The sequence below is a fragment of the Cupressus sempervirens genome, chromosome 1, assembly GCF_028749045.1.
Source record: "Cupressus sempervirens isolate cs-2001-9-10 chromosome 1, ASM2874904v1, whole genome shotgun sequence".
In the NCBI taxonomy this organism is placed as follows: domain Eukaryota; kingdom Viridiplantae; phylum Streptophyta; class Pinopsida; order Cupressales; family Cupressaceae; genus Cupressus; species Cupressus sempervirens.
Genome location: NC_143118.1, coordinates 355262787 through 355288668, shown reverse-complemented (window position 1 = coordinate 355288668; position 25882 = coordinate 355262787). Strand labels below are relative to the sequence as shown.

The 25882-nt window shown below is 34.7% G+C and overlaps 2 pseudogenes; both read right to left on the bottom strand.

Moving 5' to 3' along the window:
• Window positions 1–11309: 11309 nt before the first annotated feature.
• LOC149577708 (putative receptor-like protein kinase At1g11050 pseudogene) lies at window positions 11310–12551 on the bottom strand (annotated as a pseudogene).
• Window positions 12552–13846: 1295 nt separating this feature from the next.
• On the bottom strand, window positions 13847–25412 carry LOC149577707 (uncharacterized; annotated as a pseudogene).
• Window positions 25413–25882: the final 470 nt, after the last annotated feature.

Here is a 25882-nt window from a genome sequence, read left to right as displayed (position 1 = left end):
GAAACTTAGTAGACCATAGATCCCCTAATACCACCCTTGTAGAACCTCTCTTCTCACCTTCACCATGCAATTGGGTAGGGGATATAATAACATAATGAATCAAATTACTGGTGTAGTCTTTAACCAGCGGGATCTACATATTTATCTTATCTTCAATATGATGGATTCCCTCAGAACTATTAGAGTAATGACCACTAGTAGAGTTAGAAGGAATCTTAGTTACCAACAAATAGCCAATGCAAATTTCACCTAGGGCAACACCTAGTTTTTTGGACTTAAAACCAACATTCTTTCTCCCTACAACATCCTTCTTGGGCTTAGTCAAAACCCTCATCTGAGAAGGGCCAATCATTGGAGACCCTTTAATTTGTAGAGACTCCTTAACATTTTCAATACACCTTCCTCCCCAGAAGCAACGTGGGCTTTCTTAGGGAGTAAATTCTACTAAGATGGAGAAGCCTCCTCCCCATCCTTCATCTGGTTTCACCAAACACAATCCTTTTTGGGCGTGGCTGAGTCTTCTTGGTAACAAAGGACTTCATTGGCTTTTTGAACCCTCCCTCCTTAACCACAAACTTAGAATCTACATCAAACACAATATCAAAAGAAAGAAGGGCTTCACCCTTTTCCTTAATAACAAAATTGGGATTCTTTGCATTCTTCACCCTCAAATATTTGTACAAAATTAAAATTAAACCCAGGTAGAGCACCACTTTGGAGGACTTATTTTGTGAAAATAAATTCTTGTATTCAAAGACGATAAAAGTTAGAAAGGAAAGGACACACAATCTTTGTATCTAAAATTATCCAAAAAAAAACAAAATGGTACATGTGGAGCCTCAAAAATCTACCATCAACAATGAAAAACTATATGATAATTTTAGCAATACACTACCAAAAGGGCTTCAACTAACTAGGATCAAAAAAGGTATTGTCCATCTTCAACTTTAATAAAACTTCCCTCTCCTAATCTTTTTTTGAGAATTTCTACAACTCCAGGTCAAAGATCTTCCAATCCTTCATATCATAGGTTGAGAGACCAAATGCCTCCACAATAACCTTTTTAGTGATCATAAATGTCTTTCCTTCTAGACAAACCACCCCATTATCCTAGTCCTCGACAAAAATGTTGGTGACATTCATGTCAAAGTCTTCAATTTCTCCAAAAAAAGGAGTTAAACCACCCTTAAACAACATGTTCTAAACTTCAGAATCCCTTCGGATGTGCTTGCAAACCACTGGTTCAAACCTCTTCAAGTTCCCTCCCATCTTTATTTAACAAGCGATGCAAGTAGTATGCAGAATAATAATGCATAAAATAAGGCAATTTCTCCAATGATATGCATATCTCAAAATCCAAAAAGTGTTAGTTGAGGGGATTAATAATTATGAGAAACAAAATCATGTCTCGTTGCTCTTTAATGATCAAGCTCTTACATTTTACCACTATTGTACGTAATTTCAAACTTTCCTTTTTTACTATTGAGTTTTTCAAAAATCTACCACATATCTCAGGTCAAATTATTAATTTATGCTTCCCCTTTCCAAACCACCTCATGATTACTTTAAACCCTAAGTTAGCAAGGATATTAGTAACCATGTTGTATTCCCTATAGAGATGGTAAATATAGCATTTTTGGAAGCTATTTATAATTTGCTTGCAATCTTTGATAATAATATCTATAGACCAAGAAACGAGATTATCAACCTTTAGGCATTTGATAATATTATTTGTATCACCCTCGAGATTATCAACCTTTAAGCATTTGATAATATTATTTGTATCACCCTCTATCCATACCTTACTCGCATTTAATTTTTTTTTGCAAGAATTAGACATTGAAGAGCTCTCATGGCCCCTACTAGTGATTGGTCTAGTATCCCAAGGAAAGTGTTATTGCAGAGCTAACATAGCCATATTCATTTCTAACCACTCCCTGCACCTAGTCGTTCTAGGATTCCTTTGGTCACCCCAATATATAGGCAATATGTTAATTAAATATATGTTAGAGAATAACTTAATTGAAAATTGAACTTAAAATCTTTGATATTTGGGATCATCTGGAGCCCAGCTTAGTATAGATAAGATATATTAAGATAATTTTATTAATGTGCAAGAAAAGAACACAACTTGGGTCTATGGGACTGGAAGCTTAGACCTAAGAAGTTAGCGAACAAACAGAGCACCAAATGATGTCCACAAAAGAACAAGCACAATAAATGAGGAAGAAAACATCAGACATCACGGAAAAGATTAGGTTTCCATCTTCAAAGGGAAAAAGTCCAATAGCAACTGATATGTTTGGCGAATACCAAAGGCCCTGTGGTGTGGTTGAGTTTTGCGAGAGGAGTATCATTGGCGAAGAGGTCCATTGTGTGGTCTCACCCAGAAGTATAGGAATATGTCACTTGTTAATATGTTTATATATAAGAACTTACTATTAATATATGCAAGAAATTAAATGAGAAATGGATATCATGTTAATTTCACCATTGCATTGTGCCTCTACTTTCATGTGTATACAAATATAATATGATTGTAAATTTCAAAATTTTATGCAAATTGTGATAATAAGGTTCGATGATTATGTTTGATATAAGATTATTATTATTTTAGTTATTCCTAGATAAGTTGTTGAACTTCTATCTAGCAAAAGATACCATATAAAATATTAATCAACAAGAAGTATTAGTGAACATGAGTGAACCCCTATAAATTGGTTAGACTTGAAGTATACAAGATGGGAAAGAAAAATTGGTACACAAACGCTAATAATGAAAGTAAGAATTTAATAGATTAAGATGTAGACATGTAAATATTAGGAATGTTAGAAAAAATAGTCCACCAAGATAACTAAGGGCGGAGGGGATGATTCAATTATCCAACAATTAAAACATTTATCTTCCCTAAATAAACTTAACCACTCAACCAAAGTAAACAACAACCATACAAAGATGCACATAGACAATTAAACCAAATATGTTAACTAGGGAAAAGATGCCCACAAGATGATGTACTAATATAAATACTCCTTGTTAAAGGATGGACCCTATTAGGAGTCTATTACAATATTTAATACATATGAGTCCCTATTAGGAGACTTTGAATCCCTATTAGGAGTTGTGGTGCAATGTATGTAAGAAGAGCCCACTACCCAAACATGCAATTTCAATGACAAGAAGAGCTCACTACACAAAGAAGTAATTTACTGTTATGTTCCTCTTTTCTTTGTTCTATCAACCAAACCAATCATTGTCAGACCTTGTAGACTAGGTCACGAACTTTGGATCCAAATACCAAACCTCGGATCACACAATAGAACCTCGGCAATGAAGTTTCCTTCACTTCCACTCTGCTCTACTCAACTTTGCATTCCACTCTCTCTACTACTTACAATCACTTTTGATTGATACCATTTCATCTCCTATGATAAAAGAAAATGTCCTTCCTTTATATTAAATCCATAAAATAATTCCCTAAGTCAATCGTTAAACCTTCTCAATTAATTATTATAGGACCACATTAAGAACACGTTACACTTAGTGATAACATTAATCTTCCACCTTGCAACTTGAATATCTTTCCATACACATAATATTATGATGAACAAGCTTAGCCACATCATCACCATATGTATTCTTTATATCCTCAACCTCAATTCTTAGAGTAATAACTCTGCTAAGAGATATAACAAGTTTATCAAAACATGTCTATGTATACTTTATCTCAGAATAGACATCACCAAAACTTACATAACTTCTTCCAAACTTAACATTTCTTCATCCAACATTAACTGCATATACTAGATACTTAGACGTGTCCCCCATAACTTCGAATAGTGAGAATACTCAACTAGCCATCCCTACTAATTTGATATTTCCATTGTTCTTCTGTCAGATACCACAAAAAACTGCTATGTTGACATCAATGACAAAAGTAGTCATGAACGTAACATATCATTATAGTAACATATCTACAATACTCCCTCATAAGATAAGATAAAGATAAAAATAAAGATAAATTTATTAATGTCCAACAAAAGACCACAACGTGGGTCTATGGGACTAGAAGCTTACAACAAGGGAAAAGCAGACAAACAGAGCACCAAACGATGTCCAAAAAAGAAAGGACAAGCACAACAAAAGAAGAAGAAAGAAGGAAACATCATGGAAAAGATTAGGTATCCATCTTCACAGGGAAAAAGTCCAACTGTGACTGATCTATGCGGCTACTAGAGGCCCTGTGATGAAGTTGAGTGCCACGAGAGGACTGTCACTGGCAAAAAGGTCCCTTGCGAGGTCTCATCGATCTGGAACAGCCTATGTTAGGAAAATTGTACGGTTGCTTCACACCCTAAGCTGGAGTTAAGGGTGAGAAGAAGGTCGTAATAAGCTATGCCTGGGTCTAACTCCTAGAAAATGAAAGCTGTAAAGTATGGTCACAAAGCTGTAAGGACTGGCAGAGATAGAGTGCAAGGCAACGCTGATCAGTGTACCTGAAAAAATTCGAGAGGGGTCTACAATCTCTAAACAAACAGTAAAATCTCCCTCTAATCTCATAGTATGTGGGGCATCTGAAAACAAAACGAATCTCACATTCTGCCTCTGCTAAGGTACAAAGTGTACACACTCGATCCTCTCTAGCAATATGGTGATCAACCTGAATCTAGAGTTTGTGTGAGCCCACTCTAAAGAAGCCAAGGGAGATATGTAGGGCATGAGTCCAATATCTATGTAAGTACTCAGGGCATACAATAATCCCATCTCGGATAAATAAGAAGTGCTCAGCATAGAAAGCCATCCTTGGACGTAGTCCCCCTAGAGGATCCACCCAGGTCCGTGTGATATACTTCCTGTAAATGTCAAGTCTAATATACCCGTTCTACTCCTGCCGAGAAGGGAGTAGATGAGCAGGGGCATCCAATGAGAACTGGTAGGGAGGAAGATGATCAATGTCGATCCTCACTGAACTCAGTAGGATAGTAGCCTGAGCATACCAACCGCAGGCTCTAGTGGCAGGATCGATGTCAGCAATAGTAACTGAGGGCAGTAAGCTAAATAAGGGTCACTATGTTGGCCTTCCTCCGAGTCAGCAAAGCCACGAAGACGGTGGAGACACCAGATCAAGTCAAAAAATGCTTCCATAGGAATATCATCAGCATTCATGCTTCCAACAAAGAATGCACATGACATCTTAGTATAAACTACTGGAATGATATACAAATTTCAACACATAAATAACAAAATAATGGAAATAAATGTTAATAACATGATAAAGCTTCTATGCTCATAACATAATAAATATTAAAGGTGATGATATCATTTTCAGCATAAGTTTATCTTTGATACACATTAATTCATATGTGGATAGATATATAAAGATTGTGTGATTTTAGGATAGGAAAAAGAGGAAAATATGTACACAAGAGGAGTCATCAAACTCTAAAACATGCACAGTTAGCCTATCAAAACACAAAATAATTTGAGATAAAGGAATGCAAACCATAAATAAAACTCTCTCCATTTGACAATTGTGCCCTTTCTTCTCCAATTGAATCAATGTAGCTCCCATATTTACAAAATGGAAACAAGATAATGATAATTTGACTATAATTATCACAAGAAGATTTGAAAGATGGTGGTTAGTTTTGGATTGAAAATATGAGCTCAATTTACTTGAATTGGAGACCAAAATGCAGATTTGGAAACTTAAATGTGGAAATGAAAGATTGCCATAATTGTTATAGATAAATGCATAAATCAATGCACAAATCAAGGACATGGATGGAAAGGAAGGTTGAGGCAAATAGGAATGCAAATTAGTGGAAAAGAGGAAGAGGAAAGATAGAGAAATTTGGAGGCAAATTAGTAGGAAGACACGAAGCAAAATTGTATGAGATGAAAAGCACAATTAGAGGAGAGGTGTAAGAGTTAAATTTTTTTGAAGTTTTGAACTCATTAATCTGTCCAAAAGGAAAATTAGAAATTAGGAATTAGAAAGTCTCATAATCCATGAAAAATAGGGACAATTAATTAATTGGAGTTAAGAAAGAGGAGAAATTAGTACGATTAAATTATTAGGACATAGGCATAAAGTATGTGTTGTTTATTCCTATAAGGAAAATTAATTAATAATTGGCCAAATTGACGAGTTTAATGTGGAGATGACCCAATTCAATAACTTTGATGAAGATTCAATAGATTGTGATGAATTTGAAAAGGATCAAATAATTATTGATTGATCAAATAATATTGTGAAATTGACTAAACAAGGATTAATGATGTGTCAAATTGATTCAAACAAAGATTGATGATGAATGACAATAATGGACTTTATGAATTTCATAAAATTGATTGGAATTGCTAGATAATGTTGGTTTAGAAGAGCATTGAAGAACTCTATCAATAATATAAAATTGATTTGGATAAGGTTGAACTAACTTGATTAGACACTAAGGAGCTCGACACTATCGATAATCAACTTGATGATGATTGATGGTGAATTGAATTGATTAGGTTTAACAATATCAATAATCAACTTGATGATGATTGATGGTGAATTGAGTTGATTAGGTTTAGTTACACACTAAAGGGCTCCACAATGCCCAATGATTGACTTGCAAATTGTGTTGATTTGAAAAGGTTTGATAGTGTTTGACTAGGTATAAGGACTTGTCAATGCCCAAAATTGGTTTGAAAGTGTTGTGATAAAAAAATTCAAATGATGATGATAAATCTCACAAAAATATAGCAATATCTGGTTAGGCATTGAGGGACTACGATTCCCAAGATTGATTTAATGATCATGAAGTTGGTTTTGAATTGTTTTGGGATTGATTTGAATGAAGTAGGAACTGTTCGGAAATGTTTTGAATTGGTTTAGGGTTAATTTGGGGTAATTTTGAAATATCATAAGTAGGTTTGAAAGAGTTTTGAAATAATAATATAGGTTTTGAAATGTGTCAAAATGGGTTTGAATGATAATCAAATTGGCTGAAATGATCAATGTTAGGAGATAAGCAATGAGGAAATGTTAGTGTGTGTTAATTATGAATGTGCAAGCACAAACTATTTTTGAGCATCTATATTTTATCCCTGTTTAATACAAAGTGATTTAGAGTGTTGTCAAAGAAAATTGATGATTAATCGCCTATAGCATGCCTCAACAATAGTAGGATATATGGGTTCCCCCTCAAGAAATTGATTAAGGAATAAAAGTAATAGGTCAATTTGTCAAGGATGAAAAGACAAATCCATAGAAATGAACAAATTGAAAATTAGAGTTCAAATGCAATAGTTAGGACACTCAAAGTGCAAAAAGCATCGTGACCAATACAAAACACAAAGCTTGCTACTCCATCTAAGCAAATGGCTTATAAAAGGGCTTGGAGAGGAGTTGGAGGTCATTTTCACTCACACATTCGGAAGAATTAGAGATCCATAGATAGGAGAATGGATAGGTTATTAAGACAAACATGGAGAGTAAGTACGGAGCTACTGAAAAGTAGAGGGCACATGACAAAAATCGAGTACATTGAGGCCTCTATTATTATGCATTAATTTCATGCATTTTTAAGTGATTAAGGGGTCAAACATGGATCAAAAGTGGGTCTTGGGGGATTTTGAGAAGTTCCAACACTCCAACTGCACAAGAAACACAACCAACGATATAGACTACATAGTTGGACATACCAATTTCCCACTTGGCATGCCCAACTGTGAAGCGTGTGTGTTTGGTAAACCAAGTTGTGCAGTTATGCATGTCAAAAAAAGTCAAAATACCCTAAAAAGGTCAAAACTTGGTTAAAACCCTAGAGTGAGTCCATGAGATCAACTATAGGTTGAATGTGGTCAAACTTGAGTCAAACTTAGTCAATAATAACAAAGAGCAACAATTTGCATGGTAAACACAAGAGTTATCACTACTACAAACAAGAGAGCATAGGCTACCTAGCCTACGAGGTATGACATCAATTGAGTGCATAGGAGAGAGAGAGAGAGTCAACAATTTAGGCTTGCATGAGAGAGAGAGAGAGAGAGAGAGAGAGAGAGAGAGAGAGAGAGAGAGAGAGAGAGAGAGAGAGAGAGAGTGAGTGAGTGAGTGAGAGAGAGTGAGAGAGAGAGAGAGAGAGAGAGAGAGAGAGAGAGAGAGAGAGAGAGAGAGAGTCAACAATTTAGGCTTGCATTATGTCACATATATGCCTAAGATTACAAATAAAGGATTGATTACAACATTCACAAAGTAGTGGCACTCAGAGACTAGTTCACTCCACTTGTTGATAGATGACGCTACAATTACACCTGAGGATGAATGGCACAAGTTGGTTATGCTCTGACAATAGTGAGAGCTCATAAAGGTATTCAAGTCGATCGCAAATAGAGTAGTGGTTCCAAGATATGCCATATGTATAGTGTTATGGTTAGGCACTAATACAAGGGCCACCTAAATATACATTACATTTTAGACATGTATTGGACACTTCAAGGGATTTTACATAGAGGCCATAAAGTGATTACCTGATGCAAGATAATGATGAGGAGCACCTACCCTATAGCAAACATGAGAGGTATTCAATTCGTGCACTATTATAAGGCACTTCATGATTGAGGCATGACTAAGATAGAGAGTGCAATTTAGAGAGATAAAATGTTATGATAGGGACAACACTTTTTGCACAATCTAGAAAAGAGATGAGAGTATGGGGAGCACTTCTCAAACCGCAAGTGGCTTTTGCAAAGATTGAACACTTACAATCAAGACAAATAAGTCAAAGTAGATGTGATAGATGTAGGAACCACAATCAAAGTATGATAGATAGATGGTTTGCACAATAAAGGCCTATTCTATTGATAGACCAGATTTACAAGTCTCTAAGATTTGAGTGCTCAAAGATAAGATAAATCTATTAATGTCCAACAAAAGACCACCAAGGGTCTAAGGCACTGAGAGCATACAAGCAAGGAAGCTACGGACTACAAGACACCATCTGGGAAATAGTAAGTGAGAACAAAATAAACAAAACAACAAAGAGGAGAGCATGAAGGACAAGGATGAGGAGGATGGGGAAGAGGAGAACGAAGATGATGATGGAGATGGAGATGGGGGAGATGAGTATGGCGATAAGGATGACATCAGGGTGGGGGGGTGAGAATGGTGGTGATGGGGAGGATGAAGGGGATGCAAAGGATAGTGAAGGGGAGGTAGAGATCAACACAGAGTCAAGAAGCAAGGATGATGATGGTACAAATACGATACCTATGTAAGTGGCGGAGGATAGAGGGGTTCCACTAGATGATGGGGATAGACAAGCACCCTAGAATACGTAGATGCCAAATGTGACCATACAATATGATGAACCAAAAAAACATAGGAGACAACATTTAAAAGATGAAGGATCACTAGGTAGAGAGGGCAGCTTGGGGTACAGAGCATGTAGGGCGGTACAAAGAGCAATCAATACTCGCAACAAAGAGATCGTTCAACAATGAAAATCTTATGGATTAAGATGTTGGCATATAAACAAGAAGAAGGCACACGACATCCTGGGGTAACTTTTAAACATCAAAATAAAACCAATGTTATAATATATAAATTTTAATGCATAAATGATGAAATAATAGAACACTGATAATAGTCTGATAAGGCTTCTATGCTCATGATATAATAAAAATAAAGGTGTCGATGCACTTTTTATGAGCTGATATTTGACAAACATGAATTTATATGTGAATAGATAAAAGAGTGTGTCATATGTTATCAAATTGTAGGACCAAAATTATTTGAAACATGTGCAAGCAATCATACCACAAATGGGCATTGCATAGCTTGGAAGTAACATCTAATATATAATATATGAAATAAGGAGACATTACAAATTATATAATATTGTTGAAGCACAATGAGCACATGCAAAACCAAGAAGAGGAGGGAATCTAATAGTTGTTAATCCTAACTTTGTGTTTTTCGAAGTAAAATGTTTCATATCAGCCCCAATTTTTTACAATAGCTTACTTGAACACTACACTGCATATAAATAAAGTTTTTACACCATATCTTCAAATACGATGCTACATCAACATTTTTTTAGCACAAGTGTTTTTACAAAGACAAAAAAATGAGATCAATAATGTGACATCACATGCATTGTTCATTTTATATTTATGAAATACATTTCAATCAATTATGAGTTTAATCATCAACATTGACATCTTTAGAGTCTCAACTATAAGGTAATGTTGTTTAAAACAATCAACATTATATAGAGTGTGATTACAACTATTGCAAAATGTTCACATATAGGTTTATTTTCCCTATTAATGAAGAATACAAAAAGTTTAAGATCTAAAAGCACGTAATTTCCAACATACATATAACACACATTGAGTATATAAGGCTAAAGTATCTCTTACACAAAAGAGAATGTACAAATTGAAGAGTCAATTCAAGATAGGGAGAATAATTTAGGTCACATTTTTCAAAATTATGTACCAATAGCACATTACTAGATTTAGTTTTATCAATATTTAATATAAATTATTTAAATTAATAGGATAAGCTTGGTAACTATCACAAAGGAATCATTTCACACCAATAATTTAACCATTTTAGAAATCAACATTAGTACACTTCGACATTTTAATTTTTAATATTATAAAATAAATCTATCCTATTATAGTATTTTGATGGTTCACCAAGTTTTAATTATGCTATTGATTTAAATTTATATCCACAATGCTACATCAAACTATTGATTATTAAGCAAAGTAATTCCCGTTTCAATTCATTAACTTAATCATTATTTTCTTTGGTGATTTAAAATATAGATTATTTTCTTTGGTGATTTAAAATATAGAAGTTTCCACAATCATCGGCGCTAATCTGGTTGTGGACCAGCGAGAATCTTTGTTGGTATTTTGGATTTTCTCCACTGATTTTAAAATATATTTATATAAAGAAAATGTACATAAGAAATTCCCATTCACGTGACACTATCCAAATGAAAAATAAATAATTACGCTGAAGGCATACTATTCCGAAGAAAACAACTTCGCATTATTGATCGATGGGTGACATTATATTAAACGTCTTGCAAGATGATTGAATTAACTTCCTTCGTCGATCCTTCCATTATAAATGTTTTTATTTAAAAATATTGTGCCTCCTAAATCATTAAAATTTGAACATCTGGTATTTTATTGCAAATGTAAGCCAAAAGAAGATATCGTATATGAAAGAATGATATTTTTACAACAGGGGAACGCATTACATGAAACGCAGGCACGGCCTCCGCCTACTTTGTCCTGACGGACTAGTTGAAAGAAGGGTTTAAAAATCTGAGAAAATCTGTCCCGTCGGCCTCCGCTCTATGAATTACTACAGGTTGAGGTTGGGGTTTTTCTGGCATTGCGGGAACTGCAGTCTGTCCCTCCAACATCTTCAATGCTTCTGCCATACTCGGCCTTAATGCCACATTCACATGAGAACACAAAATTCCCACCATTACAAATCTCTCCATTGTTTTCATCTCTTCCCTCTCGCGCATTCTCCAATCTATCACTAGATCGATTTTATTCGAGACTTCGAGAAGCTTCCATACCCAATCGGTAAGATGGCATTGACAAGTTATATCCACGGCCCTTCTGCCGCTCATGATTTCCAGCAACACGACCCCAAAGCTGTAGACATCGCAGCGATCTGTGAGCAGTCCAGTCAGACAATACTCCGGCGCCAAATACCCACGCGTGCCAGCTACTTTTGACCCCGAATGAGATTGCCCTTCCCTTATCGCAAGCCCAAAATCCGCAATGCAGGGATTCATGTCGTCATCCAGCAGAATATTGTCGGCCTTGATGTCTCTGTGATATATCGCTGGCCGAATTCCGTAATGCAGATAACACAACCCCTTTGCGATGCCGATTATTATCTTCTTCCTCTGCTCCCACGACAGTGCTCTCCCATTTCTAATTTTCCCTCCAAAAATGTGTTGATTCAGGCTGCCATTAGCGAGATAGTCGCAAACGAGAAACCGCTCATGGCAGCCCTGTTTGCCATCACCGGCAACGCCGAAACCACGGAGAGCCAACAAATTCCGGTGGTGAAAGCTGCTCATCATCTCCACCTCGTTCCAGAAATCGTTGAGAGAGCACTTCTTCATTCTCTTCACGGCGATCATCTGTCCGTCGGGAAGTTTGCCCTTGTACACAATTCCAAAGCTCCCCTGTCCGATTAAATTGGTGAAACTGAAATTGTTCGTTGCCTCCTCCAATTGCCGCGCGTTGAACCGCACTGGGCCAAGGTTTTCATGGAAAGAGTAATCCATTTGCTTCACAGCAATCATCTCATGAGCTTCGGCAAGTCTTCCATTACACACTATTCCATCGAAATTGCCCTGGTCGATTATAATGGCGCAACTAAAATTCTTGGTTGCGTCCTTGATTGGCAGTATATTGAACCGCACTACGCCCATGTGAACTCTCGCAAAACGCCTAATTTTGGCCCTTGCACAGCACCAGTAAATGATTCCCATGCTGCAGAACAAGATCATAGCCATGGCCGCCATCACCAGGAAGACCTCCATTTTCACCAATATTTTTCACAGAGAATGTCGTTACTGGATTACAGAAGAAATCAAAATCCAGTTTGCTACAACTCTCTGTCGACGAGTGAATAATGGGCTAAATTTATAAGGAGGGGCCAAATTACAGAAAAAAATGTTACCAAATACATAATCAGCTAAATTATAGAGAGGGGCTAAATTGTAGATTTTTGTTGCCAAATGTAGATAGGTGATCCGCATCCCAAAAATAATATAATATAGCACAACTTTAGGCAAAAGTGCATAAGTCCAAAGCACTTAAATGCTGAAGTGAATAGGCTGGAGCGCAAAAGTCCAAAGAAGCTGAATGGAGAAGTGAATATGCATAAGGAAGAGTCAACGGTGGCAGAACGTTTAATAGCGGAGAGAAAATGGCATGGGGCCCCACAACAGGCATATGTAAAACTTCATCCGTCTTTATCGTTTCTGATCACGGCAATTATCTCGTCCATTCTTCACCCTGTAGGCCAAGACATTATCCATTCCATTTCAGGTGATTTTTACACCATTACTCATTCCATTTTAGATGAATTTAGGGTTTGGTTGGGTTTATTTTTCGTGGAGGGAAAAATTTGCAGGTTCCGGCATCCATTAATGCAAAAGCATTCGGTGCATTCAAGTTTCTGAGCCTCACAGCCACAACATGGCAGCGCATGTGATGGGAGTATTTATATGTAGTGTAAATGCGCGCAGGTCCATTTAATTGTGAGTATTTTTGTAGCGAATATTTTAGTATTAATGCAGGCAGGTCTATTTTATTGTGAGTATTTCTGTAGCGAATACCTATTTTAGTATTAACGCAGGCAGTCTGGCAGTCAATTTCTCATAGTCGTTATGCCGGCAGAACGGCAAGAAGTAGGCCCTTATGCCGGCCGCGGATCGGGAAATATTTATCAGGAAATAAAATATTGTTGAAAAAACCCTAAAGGAGGAGTCATGGATAAAATATTGTGTGGAAAAGGAGGGAAGGTGGAGGTTGGTAGAGGGAAGCGGTGAGGCCCTATTCATGCCGGAGTAAGAGGAATAGGCGAGCATTGTGCTGCATAGGATTTTTATAAGAGGTGGTGCAGATATGAGGAAGGGGAATGAGCAGGGGAAAATGGCTTCCAGAATGGGGTTTGTTGATCTTGTGACGGGACGGCGCGGAGCCAGTGGATTTGGTTCGTCCTCCACTGCTCAGCAGGTGAGTGAGGGGATTGATGCTTCAAAGCTTACTGCAATTGTATAGTTGGATGTTTCCATTTCCCGTTTTATTTTTTCGAATATCTCCGTTTCGAATATCTCCGTTTCGAATTGTATAGTTGGATGTTTCCATTTCCCGTTTTATTTTTTCCTGAAACGTCCAAAGCTGCTAAATGAAATGATTTGTTTCTATCAAATCACAGATGAAGAACAAGAGACGCAATGCGCCTTATATGTGTAATCTAATTTTATTAATTATATTTTATTTTATTTGTATTTTTCTAAACAAATCAGTGTATAATTTGAATTGTAGCAATAATTCTTTCTAGATTTTTTAATAAAAAGAAATTGGATTTTGTAAATTAGCAAAATACATTATTATGATAATTATTTAAAAGTTTTAATGTTAGAAGTTTTTTCACTATATAAAATTATATATTACAAATTTAAATTAATTTTTAGGCTAAATAAAATAATTTTGTCAAATATAATAATAATAAGAAGTAAAGTAAACTGTAGGTTATAATTTTTTTGCATGTAGGTTATAAATTAATCTATACAAAATTAAAATAAAATAGAATAAACTTATAAATTATAGATATTACTTATGATGTGAAGGATGTTGTCATGAGGATTAAGTAATATGGAGAATGGTGGCAAAGGTTGAGTAAACTACCATTACATGTGTCACTTGAGAAAGCTTGAATGTGGATATTTTTACATTTTGGCATCTCAACTTTACATAATGACTGTTCATGTGGTTTATATTTATGCCAAAAAGTGATCTAAAAACATATCAAGCAACGTTATTTCCAGCACAAATGGATTGAAAGTCAAGATGTAATTTCACTTGGAAGATTAATTATTCTTAACCGCTATTTTCTATGATTTGTTCTACAATTTACATGAGAATTCCTAGCTATACTAATCTGCATAAATCCATCAATCATGCATTGACAGAAAGAATTGTTTCCCCAAAACATTGCCTAGCATTTTCAAGGATTCGGTAATTTGTTAAAAAAATGTGTTCACAACGAACCCAAATTATTCGATATCAATTTGTCATTCCACCTAAGGACGTTAAAAGGACCTGAATGCGTAATTGAGATCAATATCTTGTTTCTTGAAATATATTGACATGCTAATTTACATATCCAAACTTACATTTTTACAAGAAAACCTGCATCTAACTTTCACTTATATGCATAAGCATAGTTCGAATTTCCTGAATGTCCTGATTAGATAGCTGATATTTAGCTCTAAATCCCACATTTACAAATAGATACATATACCTTCTCAATAGCTGCCAGTACATAAAAACGTCAACCGTTCCCTATTTAGACTACAAATATTCAAATTCCCTATTTAGAGTACAAATATTCAAATTTTCTAGGCATCAGATGTAATTCTATGCAAGTCCCATCAAAATTTTCAGAACACTATTTTCCCATCAAGAATACTTGTTCATGTTCTCACCCTGAAGACGGTCCAATTCAGCCTGTCAAGTAAAATGAAAAAGACTGTTATATTGGTGGAAGGGGGGGGGGGGTGTGTTTGCAAGAAAGCACACTAGAAACTACATTCTACCGCTAAGTCACAAACTAGAAAAAAGGCAAACAAGAGCTCATATTTAATATATAAAGCTTCTATGCACTCCCAAATAGCTATAGGTAGATGTACAAGTAGGCAGTTACATTTCTGGAAGAAGCCATGTCGTAGTTTTTTTGTGTTGGACAAGTGACCTTACTTACGAAGCTCAAATACATAACAATCCACTGTAAAGGAATCAAGGAAAGGGCAACACAAAATTTCCATTACCATGCCTCAAGATTGATGCCTATTACCGAGGTTAAATAAATAATAGCTGGTTTATTAGGCTACATAAATTAAAATTTCTTTGAAAATGGCTTTAAAAAATCTCAACTTTTGCACATCACCCCAATACAGGCCCCATACTAACCTAGATGGCTTCTTAAATGTATCATCTCACTTTCAGGCATTACCTTTCTACTTACAAGCAAGTATGAGCCGAAAGTCACAAAAGCATGTGGCTGGGGGATACAGATCAAATTTATTGGAACATATACAGCCCCCGTCCGATGTTCATGCCGAGAAAGGGAAAATATTTTCTCAATCTAAAATTATAAAGCTATCTTTCACTCTCATTATTTCTAATGATATTGTTTCTTCAAAAAATTTGTATATGACATTCGACTGTTCTGAATGGTAGTAATTCATCAATCCGCTGATAGATCAAAACTCTTCCTATATAAATATATGAATATTCAATGGATACAAAAGATACTACCAAGTTCATATCACTCAGACCAAACCTGATGCATCGACTTCCCATTAAACTAAAAACCATTTTGATATATTTATTTTGAAAGCTCAAATCATTGAAGAAATAGTCCAAGAATATCAAATAGGATTTTTCATAACCTATGATATTTGCAAGATCAACCACTGGTAGAAAGCTAAACGATGCTAAATACCATCTCCAAAACATCACAGAGCTCCATGAATAGTCAGAATTGATGACATCCCAAAGTCAGCTCAGGTTAAGCAAAAATGCTTTGGCGCCTTATATTGAAAAAGGCTTTTAGATCAGAAAGGCTTTCACGTCGCTTTTCTTCCACCTTCAAAGAAAAGCTGGAAGGTGTGGTCTAATGATGAATGAGTTACAATGTACACCATTAACTCCTGGAGAGGAGAAATCGACATTAAGAACTTATTACAACTCTATTGAAAAAAGGAAAAAAGTGTCGGTTGGCAAGGCTGAACAAATGGAAGGAGCTCAAGAATTTTCAAGAGGGAAAGGGCTAAAGGCATTAGTTTATACTAGCCATGCAAAAGAGGGATTTAAAAAAGGAGATCACTTTTAAGAGCATAGCCATGCAGAAGAGAGATTTAAAAAATGGTAAAGATGTGCATCAACCTCTTGATTATCACTCTGTTTCTTTCCAGTATATAGAAGGCCAAAGTATAGTTCGAAGAATATGAGATCTTATTCGTTCAGACGACACCATCTACGAGTACATTCACATTAATACAGCAATACACGTGAGAAATATATTGATAAGAAGACCAAGCACAGAAAAAAGAGAAGTAAAGAACCACCCTCTTGCTAAAGTTCAACCTTGAAAGAGAATATAAACATATGCCATCCTCAAACACGAAAGACTCATCCCACGAATCTCTATGCTCATGAAGTTCAAACTTCAAAAAATTCAATTTTCTAGTATAATAAAAATGTTGCAACAATCAGAAATATAACCTTCAAAAAATCAAGCAAATAAAGAATACGAACATCCCATGGGTTATGACAGATAAACTGTAATAGATTTAAAAGTCATGAAAACATTTCAAAACTCAGCACTTCGAAAAACACCTTGAATAGAAGAAGACTTTGCGAAGTCTAACTACATGAAAGATATACACGTAGTTTCAGCCAAGATACTGGAGGAACAGTCATCTAAACCCTTGTAAATATTTAGGATATGCACCTTGAGTTTCAGATTATCAATCATTCTGATTAGAACATGAAGGTACATGAGAATGGACATAATGGGACATTTATGATTATCATTATCATATTATGTAATAGTAATACTTTTCTATTTTTCTTTTGAGCTTGAATAATAGGAATACAAACAGTATACCTCTTACTAACAGGATCAACAAACTCAAGTATTCATTTATAAGGGTAATACAAACAGTTTATCATTTAATAATAGGATAAGAATACTTGAGTGTTCCATATAAAGGGGAATAGAGTGGGTATATTTAATTAGAAAATTGTGCTAAAATAGAGCAAAAGTAGCCAGTGCCATACAAAAATAAAAATATAATATTCATAAGGAGAAAGAATAATGCCCAAAGCCTTCACACTGGTATTCAATGATCAATCTCTTATCAAGGTCATTAATAACCTAGTTGTATGCTTGCATTTGAGAAGAGAAGGTAATACAAATAGTTTAAAATTTGATAATAGTATCAGCAAACTCAAGCATTCATTTAAAGGGGGGATAGAGAAGTTATATCTAATTAGAAAACTATGCTGAAATAGTTCAAGTGGTCGGTGCCATACAAAACAATAAAACTCGTAAGGAGAAAGCATAATGATCAATATCGTCAAGCCAACTTTTAAATGATCAAGGTCTTTATCAAGGTCATTAATTGCCAAATTGTATGCTTGCATTGGAGAAGACTGACTTGTTGTTTGAACCTGGAAGGCCAAGAAAATTTGTCAATAGATACATCCATATAAACATACACTAAACTAGCCTAGTTTTCAATAACCACATGTTCCTGAGAGCTTAAACATTTTTTGGAAAATAAGAAGAGGATGCTTGGACCTAGCTATAAAGCTTATATCCAATCGCAATATTCTTTAAATTCCAAAGAACAAGATGGGCATGGAAGTGAGTTTAAATTGTTTTTATGACAAAGAAAATAACCTTTACAATAATCTTGTATTCCAGTGGGTGTGATAGCTTGTAGCCAGCAAAAAGGACATTTGGATCTCTGTGCAATTGCATGCACTTAAAGTGCACAGAGTTACAATAATTAATTTCAAATCCAAGCAGTCCTCAAAAAGGGCTATTTTCAACATTTATATAATGAAGGAACAAATTTATTTTGATTGCAAGCTTAGCTATCTCGAGCTAAAAAAAGTTTATAGTTAATTCTGTATAACTAGACTATAATGAGTTTGAGGTAGGTTCTTATTTTCTATTCTTTTGGAGGAGGCTTGGAATTACCCTACCAATAAAATATTTCAGGTATATATTTTTCACTTACAAGAAATCAACTCAGTTATAAGCATACAAGAGCTCTTAAAAATAAGGGGTAATCTGTTGAAGCAATTCACTCTATTAAGAATCTAGCCTTCTGCATAAGTAACCAGATAACTGCGTTTACATTTGAACTACCTACATTACTTTGCTGCCTTCTCTACCTCCAAATTTCTATTCTCTAGCTTGGTAAAAATGACTATAACAGTTTACATTACCTTAAAAATTAAGTCTCAAAAGGGCTTAAAAGGCCGAACATTTTCCTGTTTGTTTAGAGTTCCTGTCATTAGCAACTATAGGCAGTACCACTTATTCTTTTAAGCATTGATTTTTATTACCTAATGTCTTAAAATACAACAATTCCATTTCATCTTTTTTACTTCTATTTGAACTTCACCCATTCTAGGCCCTTAAAACACATTATCGAACAGTATTATATTTCTATTGTCCTTGCTCTTTCTCCATGTTTTCCTTCTCTATATTACTAGAACTCACCCAACCACTTCTTCGCATGCGAGTCTGACATACACATGCCTTAACAACTCCCTTTAAGAACCAAAAAAGTAGAAATAATTCATTTTCCTATATACTCAGCACTAATGCTAGTGGCATCTACAATTAGCATTATCTGTTGAAAACTGAAACATCTAGTTACTCCTACGAATACCTTACATTTCAGCAATTATATTTGATCATTAGAGAATTCTTACACTCAACAAAGTTAAGACAAAGTAATAGTTGACTATGTTATAGTCAGTTTAGAGTCTAGACTTGAGAGAAAATTCACAGCTTCGATGCCCTTCAAATCCACATTACAAACTTTAATAAGATGCATTACAAGAAACTCATAGTGAAATCTTGCTTCGATTCCTTTCTTTCAGCATGCCGATTGTGTTTTCTTTAACTAAATGGAAATAAGAACTTTACCAAATAATGATATTTAATGTTCACTTGTATTGATTCTCAAACTACTCCACATAGCTCGGTAGATAAAAGACCTCCAAAACTAATCAAATTAGCACACACTTGAACGCCACTGACAAAATGAGAATGTTCTCTAAGAAGCTAGCCTATCTATGATACATGTTGGCAATCTTGAAAATAGAGCAATTCAAAATAATTATGAGAACTTGGTTCTTTTGACATATTGGATCAATGAGAGCTACAAAAATAAAAGGTCTGCAATTCAACATCATGACAGTTACAACCACTGAGCACTCCTACTCTAACCTAGGTCCTTCGACAATAAGATGCAAGCAATTAGAGCAACAAGAGAATTCTATCTCTTTCATAGCATCTTCAAAACAACAGACTCAATCATTCCTTGAGAAACTACTAGTAAACTATACCAGAAATTTCAGGGTTCAAATCCAACTACATGAATAAATGGTTCCTAAAATAGGACATGGAGAGAGCCTTCATGTGGTAATAGAAATATCATCCAATACATAGTTGATTAGTTATGTGTTTGCCTTCATATTCAACACACATCATAGCATGATCCAAAGGCAATAGAATAACAATGAAACAACACAGGATTTAGCCACACACAGGCTCCCCATGCTTTTAAAAGAAAATCATACAAAGCTTCATGATTCTTTTCTGCATGCATATTTGATGTCAGCATGAGGATTATCTTATTTTGAAGAGCTCTTGTATGCTTATTTCAACAGATGACCCCCAATATGGATATGGTTGGACACAATATTAATAAATAACACATTTACATATATTTAACATAGTTTTCTAAGTTATTGTAGGATATTTTCATTAATTCAAGGTAATATTGACATATAAATATTTGTTAAGTTAATTTAATTCTTTACAATATGTAAACATAGTAGGGTTGCATTAGAAGGTAACCCAAAAATGGGTTATTGCAATAGAAAAACATTTCATTTGTCTCTCATTGGTACAAGTTTTGTTTATACTAATTTTTTTTATTGCTTTAATAAAAAAAATTTTACATTGGTTAAACGGCAGATTTATGTTAAATCTTTTAAACAAACAGATCCCATAGCATTTGGTACAGTTCAAAAATCAAGTTTATTAGGAAGACATGGGTACAATATTCAACTTGTATCTTAGCAGTATTGGATATGTTTCCAAATTAGATACAGGAATATGCACACCAAAGGAGGTACAGAGGAGTTACTAACAATAGTATGATCCATCATCAGAATGAGGGGGGTAACAATGCCAAAAATGGTTGAGTAGCTGAATAGGCGACACTCTAGAGAAGGTGAAGAAAGCAATTTGGCTCTAAGAACACATAGGAAGGCAACTGAGTTCACAACAAACATTGTATAGATCTGAAAATGACCTACCCGTTCTTTAATGAATGTTGTTAAAATATAATTCAAAGCTATTATTGGCTTCCATAAAATAGCTTTGCAACTATTGTCACAACAAGAAACTTCCAAGTTTCCAAACTCCTCGAGCTAAAAAATTCCAATTACCATAGTGAGAAAGATGCAATAAGTGCTAGATATTGATTCCATAACAAAGGTTTTGTTACCTGTGAGTTATTGCCAGAAATTTCTAATTTTCAGAGAAGCCCAAAAAGAGTTAGTTTGCCCTATTATTTCCCAAGTCTTCAATTGTGATTGGATAATGTCCTCTCTTAATTGAGAAAGAAATACTTAAATCCCCAATATAGAATCAAATGGAAAAGTACTTACATACGAAGAATATTACCAATTGTATGGTCTTCTCTTTGGATGGTGAATGAAGCAGCATTCATAATTTTCATGTCCCTTTCATAAGTAACTCTGAAAAAAAAAACATATCCAAGGTTTTCTTCTTAGGAAGATAAAAGAACAAACAATATTATATAAATTTAAGTCAAAAAATAGAAGGCATTAAATCTCGCTTCCCCTAATATTCATGACAATAACTCAATCAAAAAAAAAAAAAAACAAAAAAAAAAAAAAACACATATAATTGTCCATGTATTTCCCTGATCCCTCAGTGATCGAATGCAAACATTAAACATGAAATAACAATTCCCAAATAAGAAAAGAGAAATTGTGCAAAGATAGTAACCAAACAATTTTATCCAATAATAGGTCTGACCATGGGAATGATGAGTTTCACACCACAAACCCTAGTTCAATTCCCCCCACGTAGAGCACCATCTGCCATGGTGATGAGGCCACCTAGTAGTAGGGGTCACAATTATGGCAATGCGCACAGACAAAATCCCACCATGTTTCACTGTGGGGAACTTTAAGGTGGTCAAATGTAACCATATTAAGGAACCAATCTTACTCCCAAAGATCAAATACCAACATCAAATATGAAATAACAAATACCAAACGAGAAAAGAGCAATTGTGCAAAAATAGTAAACCAAAGAAAGCCTTAGAAAACAAGCCAGTAATAAATCAAAAGAAAAATACTTATTAAGAAACTAGGCTCATCCCTGTCTTTTCTATGGAACCCCAAACAATTTTGCACAATATTAGGTCTAATGTGGGGAATGATGAGTTTCACACCGTAAACCTAGGTTCAAATCCCCATAGGCAGAGCACCATCTATCATGGCCATGACACCACCTAGTAGTAAGGATCACACTTAAGATAACGTGCAGACAAAATCCCACCATGGTCAAATGGAATGTCAAATGTAACCATACTAAGAAACCAATCTCACTCCCATGTCTACTATGAGATGCACTACCATTTATCCCAAAGTTTTAGGTCGTGAGAATTTTTGCTCAATTTGTTTCATGCCTTGTTAGCGGTATACCTGATAGACAATTCCTAATATATATATATATATATATATATATATATATAATTCAAAAAAACATGTATAATTATGCTATTTGACACCAAAATTGCAGAAAATGAAACTCTAACAAGCTTTATGGCTCTAGCCTCATCAGGAAATCTCAAAACACTTGCAATAGAACCCAGAACACCAAAAATTCTTCATGTAATAAAAAATGTTGCAAGCTTTAAAACTCCTCATAGTTAAGTGAACAAATCATAATTGTAAACATGTGACAAAGGATACATCCATACATACATATACAAACATAAACAGTTTTAACTGCTTGAGCAACTGCAAATCAACAGGGCTCTCTTCAATACATTGACTAAACAAAAGCATTTAAACATTAATGCAGTTAGTGACAGACTACTAAAAAGTAAAACCATAAAAGAAGGTAAAAAAATATAGTAAACCATTTCGTATCCTAATGGTACCTCCTCTGCCTATATAAGTTTTAAAACAACAATTATATGCTAGCAGAACTCAAAACATATTACATCAGTTCAGCTAGCATAAAGATAAAACTTGTGAGAAATTAAAACCCCGCAAACATGGAAACTCTTACTAGAAAATTTAAAGTTGAACACACAATTCACAACACGTTTAGTAATTATTCTCTTTAACCTATTGAATAAAAAGACTAAAGCCTTTCCTTAGCTTTAAATACCTTATAAACCAAAAAAATAGAGAAACCTACCAAAGCCACAATTCACATATCCTAGAACCATTTGAGCCAGCCGTGTTGTGAATCAAGAAATTAAGTACTCCACATAGTTAGTAACCAACTATTAAAACCATAATTCATGGTCGCACAATTTGAAATAGAGAACAGTATCAAAACCTAAGAAGATTTATCACATTTGCCAATATAAGTGTTGTGGTCTAATGATAATGCCAAACCAGACTAAGGGTCAAGCCCGAGAAAGCCATAACAAGCCTTCAAACCCTTCTGTCTTTACCCTAGTCAAGTAAAACATACCAAACAATAACAATGATTAAAGACACCTTAACTATTACTATGTTTGAGCTATAAATTAGAGGAAGAAAACCCACATAATTATATTAAATGAACTAAAATCCTCCCAATTAAAACATATAAACACCAATATTTTAGCAATTCTAATTACCATGTCATTGCACTCTAAGAGCAAGAAGATGAAAAGTGAATAAAGCAAAACGGAAATAAGAATCAGAATCCTAAAACCCTTTACATATAACTAAGAGATTCAATACTAGCCATGTAGTGTTTCAAAATGTTATGACTCACTACAATATCTGATCTGTAAAGTGTTTATATTCAAAATAATAAGCACAAAGCTTTACAAGAAATATCTTGAAGTGCAAAAGAATGAAACCTTATTTTCCATTAAAAACTGTTGAACCCCAAATTAAACAACTACTTCTAAATAGTAGAAAATAGATAATTCAAATATTGCAGGGAATTGCACTATTGCAGACACCATTTTACGGTGAATTACACTATTAGAGACACCTAACTACTCATGGTAGATAAATCAATTAAAAAAGCAAGAAATACTGCATCATACATATGATTATCGATTGTATGAGCTAAATAATGTACAAATTGAAAACCCAGGCAGGGTTCAAAAACCCTCACACTAAATATTTGTGAGCAATTACAGTACTTAGAAAAGATGTTGTGTAGAAATTTAAACGTCAAGATATCTATGTATCAAATACCTAATTCGAGAAAGAAGACCTCAAGAATAAAGCCCAGACAAGTTTCTAAGGCCAACAAAGCCCAAACCATTTTAAAATCAGTTACCAAATAAGTAAATCGTTCTGCATAGTAAAGCAATAATTCAAAATAATATACATAGTTGAAATTTTTATGCCACAATCACCAAAACCAGAACCCTGGCCGTAAACACTTGCAGACCAAATGCAGTGTGAAAATAAAGAAAACCAATAGAAATATAGATTTGGCCTGAAAATAGAGAAAACAATAAACTACAAATTTCAACAATCGCAACGGTACACAATTATAAAAACTTGTCAACTAACTATTTTCTAAGAAGGCAAATAAAATTAAACTCCATACAAAAAATAAGTTTAAAAACTATTAGTACTTTATAAACCCTTTACGCAGACACCTAAAACAGTCCAAACTACAAATCTACCGCATATATCTCGCAATTTCACTACGAATCACAGAAAACCAGCACATCGCAGCACTTATTAAAAAAAAACATTAAATTAGCTCTCACAAACAACATGCGATAAACTAAGCAACGTTACATCACTAAACCATTAACTCTATAAATGCCACAAATAAAACGCTCTGAGCAACCACTTAAAAAGACACCGCGTATCAAATTTTAACACAGCAAATATATTAAAAGTTTACTTCTAGATTCGGTTGTGTGTATTTTTTAGCATCTAATGTACAATAATTTAAATTTGGTTTATGTTTAAACAACCCAAATATACAATGACACAAGAAAAAGCATGAAAATCGAAAGCTTAAAAACCCTCGCTCCGTCAACTACAACTACTTAGAAGACAACGAAAGAATTAAAAAAGCCACATATAATTCCACACTTTGGGCCATACAAGACTCGCAAGCTGTAAAAATCCTCCAACAGCTACGTAGAACGTTCAAAACAGTACGTAAATACTCAAAATATCGCAAATAATTACACTCACTAAACTATACTACGCACAAGAGGAAAAAAACTCATGTTCTTGCAAACCCTCAACCAGTCAACCAGACATTCAAAACACAGATCGAGCTATAAATAGTTAAAAAGACATTCAACTCGTATGAAATAAGAAAAAAGCAGCGCTCAAAAGGCAGCATGCATGTACAACATTACATTCAGCTTAAAGAATTATGCAGAGTTCGTTTTGCTGCTTGTCATTTAAAGCAACCAAAAACACAGAGCCATGCACGCCTTATATGCTCATAATATAAAAAATCTAGATGATTTTTTCAAATTCTAAGACCAGAACCCCAAAACAAATCTTAAGAATTGAGCAACTACTTACTTCTGCATGCTGTCGGGCACCACAAAGCGCTGATAGCGATCTGGAGCGTTCATGGTGATCGAATCAAACCCTCGTCTATATTTGGTGCTTTCTAAACCATAAACAGACAATTGAAAGGAGTTCTAGGCTTCTAAGTCGCTTGTGGGTGTGCTGAAGACACTTGGCTCAGTTATTTCAGGGTGGCTGATGTTTTGGCAGCTATTCATTGGTGAAGACACAGTTCATTTCCGTAAAGGTGTACGTTATTTATTAGTTTTTTTTTAAGAGCTATATTTATGTGAGGGTATCCATGGAAAGTGGGAAAAGGCCAAAATGGCACACAATCACAACAATCCGTACCAAGGTATGAACACACCTTTTTGGCTCCAATGCATATTCTTACTTTTTTAAATTTATGGTAAGTTTATTTAGGGGTAAGGACCCATAGTTGAACAGGTACCAATAGTTGTGAGGTTAACACATTATGCTCTAATTTTAGTGTCAATATATGTTATTGATTGAACAATAACCTTGGTACTGATTT